Source organism: Notolabrus celidotus, chromosome 1 (assembly GCF_009762535.1).
Source record: "Notolabrus celidotus isolate fNotCel1 chromosome 1, fNotCel1.pri, whole genome shotgun sequence".
Lineage (NCBI taxonomy): Eukaryota > Metazoa > Chordata > Actinopteri > Labriformes > Labridae > Notolabrus > Notolabrus celidotus.
In genome coordinates, this window is record NC_048272.1 from 973,729 (window position 1) to 981,251 (window position 7,523).

General features: G+C 43.1%; 1 protein-coding gene across 4 annotated transcripts in view; it reads right to left on the reverse strand.

The window, feature by feature from the left end:
• The window catches only part of LOC117823012 (arf-GAP with coiled-coil, ANK repeat and PH domain-containing protein 3-like), a 107,660-nt gene that overhangs the window by 62,206 nt on the left and 37,931 nt on the right, over window positions 1-7,523 (reverse strand). The window lies entirely within an intron of this gene.

Below are 7,523 nucleotides of genomic sequence, written 5' to 3' on the forward strand. Positions count from 1 at the left end.
TGAATGACATCATGGAGAGACAGACTGCTGCTTATATATCCATACAATTAGCTGCTGAAGTGGTGCTTAGGACTTGCATCTTAACATATGACATATAAAGTGGACTTAAGAGCATTAGAAGTATTCAGAATTTGGGTGTAACTGGACTGTGCATTTAATATGAAGATAATGAGGCTTGACGGCCCACAGCAGAGTGTGTGTGAGTGTGTGTCAGGTGGTTTGGATGGGCAGGCGCCTTCACCATCCCTCCCCCTGGGGTCTCCTTCCATTAGCAGCAAGCACACACACACATGCAGACATGTGTACACATTAAAAAGGGTCAGTTGTTATGGCAACTGCTTGTATGTGGGCCACAGAAGCTGCACTTGAGGTCTCACAGTGTCAAAGTATATTACTTAAACCCCTGAAACACATTCAAACACACCAAAATAGCAAGAAAACCCATTTTATCATCTCACTTGAGTAAGTATGGACTGTTTCTTAGTCTCCAGTCAGCTGGATCAACTCAGGTTTATTGCAGATGATGTTGCCAAAGGTCTGAGTTACACCCTGCACATATTGGAAAAGGATGAACACAATCCCTGAAACCCTGGGAGGCAATGATGATGATGATGTCGTCACACAGTCACAACTCCACCCTCATTTCCAGCCGATCTTAAACACTGAAGCACACTTTGTTCCAAAGGGGTCGTGACTTTGACTCTGCTTCTGCTCGACAGCGGACAGGCACAGAGAAGAGGGGAGGGCGGGCTGAGATGTCAGGCTGCTGCTTTAGCACCTGCTCTGGAGAAAAACATTCCCAGAATTCCTTTCTGCTCCTGAGCTTTTTTACAAAGCTGGGAGACGTTCAGCTAAGTCTGTCTTGCACTTTTCTTCTTCTTTGTCTCTCAAGCAGAACTCAACCTGTTTACACAGACCCTGCTCCTCTCCACCACAACATGACACAGACACAGCAGGTGGTTGTGTGTTTGGTCTGCACAGAAATGGGTTGATTTGTATTGTCTCACAGATTGATGCGAACACCTGTCATTAGGCTGTCGGAGTACCTTGATTCACTTAAATATTGTTCATGCAAAATTTTTGGCATGCAAGTCTGTGAAACTGTTTTACAGTTTCTGCTCTTTTGCAATGCGCCAATTAGAAAATACCACTCCACATGTGCAAGCTTCACTCCCAACAGCGTCATGTTCTCCATGAAGTCAATGTGAACCCAACACATTCATGTCAAATAGCTGTTCAATCAAGAGGATGAGCTTATTATGAGCGTATCATGTCTGTTGCACACCCACCAGTTAAACTATGATGGACAAGAAGTCTTGGACTACATTTAGGCAAAGCGGACCTCCAGCTTTCAGGGAGTGTGTTCCAGATATGTGGTGCATAATGACTAAACGCTGCTTCACCATGTTTCGTTCGGACTCTAGGGACTGAAAGCAGACCAGTACCTGATGACCTCAGAGGTCGAGGTGGTTCATAAAGTAGCAGCAGATCAGCCTAAACCATTCAGTGCTTTATAAACCATCAGCAGGATTTTAAAGTCTATCCTCTGACAGACAGGAAGCCAGTGTAGAGATCTAAGAACTGGAGTGATGTGGTCTACTTTGTTGGTCCTTGTTAGGACTCGAGCAGCAGCATTCTGTATGAGCTGCAGCCGTCTGATGGACTTTTTAGGGAGTCCTGTAAAGACCCCGTTACAGTAGTCTAGTCTGCTAAAGATAAATGCATGGACCAGTTTTCCTGCATCCTGCTGAGACATAAGTCCTTTAATCCTTGATATATTCTTAAGGTGATAGTAGGCTGACTTTGTAATTGTCTTAATGTGGCTGCTGAAATTAAGGTCTGAGTCTAAGACTACACCAAGGTTTCTGGCTTGGTTTTAACATTTCATCTGTGCAGATTGGAGCTGAGCAGTAACCTTTAACCTTTCCTCCTCCAAAAACAATCATTTCAGTTTTTTCTTTGTTTAACTGAAGAAAGTTCTGTCTCGTCCAGTCATTGATTTGTTCAATGCATTTACTCAGTGTTTGTATGGGACTATAATCCCCTGGTGATATGGTGATGTAAATGTGTGTGTCATCTGCATAGCTATGGTATTTTATTTTGTTGTTTCTTATTATCTGACCTAAGGGGAGCATGTAGATGTTGAATAGCAAAGGCCCCAGAATGGATCCCTGAGGTACTCCACACACCATTTTCATCCACTCAGATGTGTATTTACCTATAGACATTAAATAGTCCCGGTCATTTAAATAGGACTTAAGCAAATTTAGTACTGCACCAGTGTCCCACCCAGTCTGTCCAGTAGTATCTTGTGGTAAACCGTGTCAAAAGCAGCACTAAGATGAAGTGATACCAAAACTGAAATTTTGCCATTGTCTGTGTTTGAATGAATGTCATTGAGGACCTTGACAAGGGCGGTCTCTGTGCTGTGATGTGATCAGAATCTTGATTGGAAGACATCAAAACAGTCATTTATCATTAGATAATTGTTCAATTGTTGAAAAACAGCTTTTTTCAATAATTTCACTTAAAAAAGGGAGGTTTGATATCGGCCTATAGTTGTTCATTTAGGGCAGAAGTAAACCAAATGATCCAAGTGTCCATGTTCAGTGCAAAATTCACTAGATTTGGTCCCCCAGTGCTGCATGCTGAATATTTTCATGAGTATGATTGTGACATCCTTGTTTGAGTGTGCAGAGCTTTGAAAATCAATACACTAAGAAGCTAGCACAGTCAAGGTTAAACACACACAAAAAAAGGGACCCAAGAGGCAACTGTGTGTGACTGAGAGTATGTATGTCCTTATTTGTCCCTCTCAACACTCTCAACAGTGTGCAGCATCTCAGCGTTTAATGTGCGCTCTCCCTACAGAGTACATCACACAGTCACAGGATTATTAGATTGTGGGTGATGCTGCAAGACACAAGGGATACAGATAGCAATGAAGCAAGTATGAAGATGAAATGAGTGTGTGTGTCCAGTGTGTGTGTGTGGGTGTAAAAGCACTGGGAGGAACACCCCAAAGCTGCACTAAAGATGACGACAACTATGATGTCTTCCAGTGGAGAGGAGGGGGATGGGCTACTACCCACTGCCAGTGGTGGCATACTGTACACAGCCTGACATCATAAGTAAAGCGGGGGGGGGGAGGGGAACCTCACGTGCACAAACTCCATGTGCACTCCCATCAGCTTCCACACTAATGTAAAGAGTCTATTCTGGTCTTCCACGCCGCATTTGTGCAGGAAAGCTTGCGTGTCCATCCTTCTGCACACACACACACACACACACACATTGCACGGCATCCAGCTTAGTGCTGCACCAGGACCCTGCCATGTCTTCCAGACTTGATATGTCACGCGGCATCACATCCACATCAGTGTCACGTTAAAGACAGCAGCCGAGGGGACATGTCCTCTGATACCAGACGAGCGTGGACCCAACAGCTCAAATCTTCACATGCAGGAAGACATGAGCAAAGATCTTTACTAAAAATGACGTGATACATGTCTGTTGGACATACTGGGCCTCCAGTAAAACAAACTTGAAACTTAACCTTGTTAGCATGGAGACTGGAGCATGGACATGGAACAGCTGCTCATCTGGTGCTTCTTTATTCTCAAATGCTACCAACCAACCAATCATTTGGACGACTTAATTCAAGCAAACTGTAGTTTATAACAACACCTTTATTTGACATGATTCTTTTGAGCTGACTCAGCACGCATCTGGCTGTGCAGGGCAATGACCTCATTTTACACTGACATCAGGTGGATCAACAGCAAATCCATAGACTCATGCAGACACACACACAGACAGGCAAATAATCAAAACTAAGCAAATGAACCAGATGTGGATATGACAGACAGAGCGTGCACACAGAGAGACAGACAAATAGAAATAAACAAATGAATCATAAGCGAGATATGACAGGCCACACACACACACACACACACACACACACACACAAACATACTGACCCAGAAACCTACTAAATACATGGCTTCGTCTGAAAAATGGTCATAGGACAAGAGACAAAGCTACATTATCTAAAAAAAAATCATTCAGTCAAAGTCAGATCCAAACAAGTACCAAGACTTCTGTTAAATTTAGAGGGAAAAATAGCCTTGAAGTCTTATGTTGCCAGTTTGCTGACAGCTGAGTCATTTAACTGAAACAACTTTTACATGCTTCAAAGAGGATTAACAGCAGTGTGCAGAAAACCATTAATAATGTCACTCTAGAGGATAATCACGCATGTTTAACTGTAATGATCACAGCTTAAGGTAGCCTATATGCACACATGCATCCTCCAAATTTGTCCACCATCTTACAGGAGAGGGATATAGCAGTAATAAATAAGCATTGGATATTTATTTGATTAAGTAATACTGCATCTTGATTTGATGGGTTTCTAACTTAGTTGGTTGTTCATCTGAAAGTGAAAACATGTACAAACTAACTACATCTCATTTAATTCAGCACAAGATATTTTAGTGAACACATTACTCAATTGAATCAAAGTAAAACACAAATATAATTAATAATAATAATCATTTCATTTGTAGTAGTGATGTGTCATGATCAAAAGCTGCGGAGAGTCGATGCTTTATAGTGAATCAGAAGAGCCGGCTCGCATAGAGAGAGAGACGGATCCCAGTTTTTTCCTTTCCCTGCTTAGCTCTCTCAGTGTTCAGCCCCAGCTCTGCTCACAGCAGAACTTTGTTTTGATTGGTCAGCATGGCGGCCATGCGGCCAATCACATGTGAGGATATAGGATACAGGTGATGGAGGGGAGGGAGAAATCTGATCAGCCCATCCAAGCTGAGGCATCTGATTTTACTCAATGCCAACCTGAGGACATTAATAATGTTTGCTCCAGTTTGGTTCTGGTTCTGTTTGCTTGAGTTTGGTTCTGGTTCTGGTTCTTGTTCTGTTTCTGTTTGCCTGAGTTGGTTCTGGTTCTGTTTGCTTTAGTTTAGTTCTGGTTCTGTTTGATTGAGTTGGTTCTGGTTCTGTTTGCTTGAGTTTGGTTCTGGTTCTGGTTCTGGTTTTGTTTGCTTGAGTTTGGTTCTGGTAATTTTTGCTTGAGTTTGGTTCTGGTTCTGGTTCTGTTTGCTTAAGTTGGTTCTGTTTCTATTTGCTTGAGTTGGTTCTGTTTCTGTTTGCTTGAGTTGGTTCAGGTTCTGGTTCTTGTTCTGTTTCTGTTTGCCTGAGTTGGTTCTGGTTCTGTTTGCTTTAGTTTGGTTCTGTTTCTGTTTGATTGAGTTTGGTTCTGGTTCTGTTTGATTGAGTTTGGTTCTGGTTCTGTTTGCTTGAGTTTGGTTCTGGTTCTGGTTTTGTTTGCTTAAGTTTGGTTCTGGTTCTGTGTGATTGAGATTGGTTCTGGTTCTGTTTGCTTAAGTTTGGTTCTGGTTCTGTTTGCTTGAGTTTGGTTCTGGTTCTGTTTGCTTGAGTTTGGTTCTGGTTCTGTTTGCTCCAGTTTGGTTCTGGTTCTGTTTGCTTGAGTTTGGTTCTAGTTCTGTTTGATTGAGTTTGGTTCTGGTTCTGTTTGCTTGAGTTTGGTTCTGGTTCTGTTTGCTCCAGTTTGGTTCTGGTTCTGTTTGCTTGAGTTTGGTTCTGGTTCTGTTTGATTGAGTTTGGTTCTGGTTCTGTTTGCTCCAGTATCGTTCTGGTTCTGTTTGCTTGAGTTTGGTTCTGGTTCTGTTTGATTGAGTTTGGTTCTGGTTCTGGTTTTGTTTGCTTGAGTTAGGTTCTGGTTCTGTTTCTGTTTGCTTGAGTTGGTTCTGGTTCTGTTTGCTTGAGTTGGTTCTGGTTCTGTTTGATTGAGTTTGGTTCTGGTTCTGTTTGCTTGAGTTTGGTTCTGGTTCTGTTTGCTTGAGTTTGGTTCTGGTTATTTTTGCTTGAGTTTGGTCCTGGTTCTGTTTGATTGAGTTTGGTTCTGGTTCTGTTTGCTCCAGTTTCGTTCTGGTTCTGTTTGCTTGAGTTTGGTTCTGGTTCTGTTTGCTTGAGTTTGGTTCTGGTTCTGTTTGATTGAGTTTGATTCTGGTTCTGTTTGCTTGAGTTTGGTTCTGGTTCTGTTTGCTTGAGTTGGTTCTGGTTCTGTTTTCTCCAGTTTGGTTTTGGTTCTGTTTGCTTGAGTTTGGTTCTGGTTCTGTTAGCTTGAGTTTGGTTCTGTTTCTGTTTGCTTGAGTTTGGTTCTGGTTCTGTTTGATTGAGTTTGGTTCTGGTTCTGTTCAGTTGATATGTTTGCCGGCTCTCTGAAAAGAGCCGAACCTCCCATCACTAGTTTGTAGAGCAGACGGTTCAAATAAAAGAAAGTCAGATACATTCAGATAAAATCCGGGAAGGCTCTGTGATAAAAGTATGTTTTAAAGAAGGGATTTAAAAAAGCTCACTGACTCAGCAGACCTGATCTCCTCGGGCAGATGGTTCCAGAGTGTCAGACCCCTCACTGCGAACGCCCTGTCCCCTTTTGAAGAGGAATTTCAACTGTTTTCCTCGTCCATGGTGTCGGATATCTTTTGAGACTGACGTCTGGCCCGATGCCACAGGTTATGACGTAATGTTGAAGAAGTGGTGAAATTTACGATCTTGTGTTTGCACATGGTGTTTATTTTGAAAGTGAGCGGATGTTGCATACGATCCTCGTGCCTGACTTCCGGGATAGTTCGATCATTTCTGTGTCGATTGACGCGTGCTGGGCGCGGGGAGCGGCGAAAATAGACTCCCCGCGTATCTCTGGCAGAGCGGCGCGGCGGAACGCTCCAGAGACGGAGCTGAGACGCGCCGCAGCGCGCCCTGTGGACTCTAGAGCATTGACTTGAATGGGAACCTATTTGCTGCGACGTGCGCGGCGCAGCCGTAACGTAACGCGACGCATCCTGTGGATCTTGGGCTTTATTATTAAGCTGTCTTTATTGTACACACACACACACACACACACACACACACACACACACACACACACACAAACTGCTCCGTCTCGTTAATAATGTATTCACTCTTTCATCATTACATCTACAGACTCCTCACACGCAGACAAACACACACATCAAAATATACCCTTCCCAGAATTCCAAGTAGCGAGCTCCATGGCAACCATTCATTGACCCCAATCTCCATGGCAACAGGCATCAGCGTAACTCACGTTTTCTTTTTTTTTTTTTACTGACCAATTTCCTCTTTGTTTGACGTGTCTGTCCTGAACATCTCTCTCTCTCTCTCTCTGAATGTGACCAGCTCCCTGAAAGAAAAACCTGCCAAAACCACATCAAGGTGCAGACTCAATCTGTGTTACCAACAGGCCAGTGTCTGAAAGAGGCAAGATTGCTGCTGTAGTGAGAGGTTGTTGTACATCTGCAGGGCCAGCTGCCACGGGCAAAGTGCCCTTGAGTGCTGATCAGGATTACTCTTCATGCAGAGGGGTGTCATATATATCTACTTTCACAGAATAAACATCATTTTAGCTACAAGTGATATGCTCAAGGATGCATTTCTTCATTTCTTTAATATCATGCATT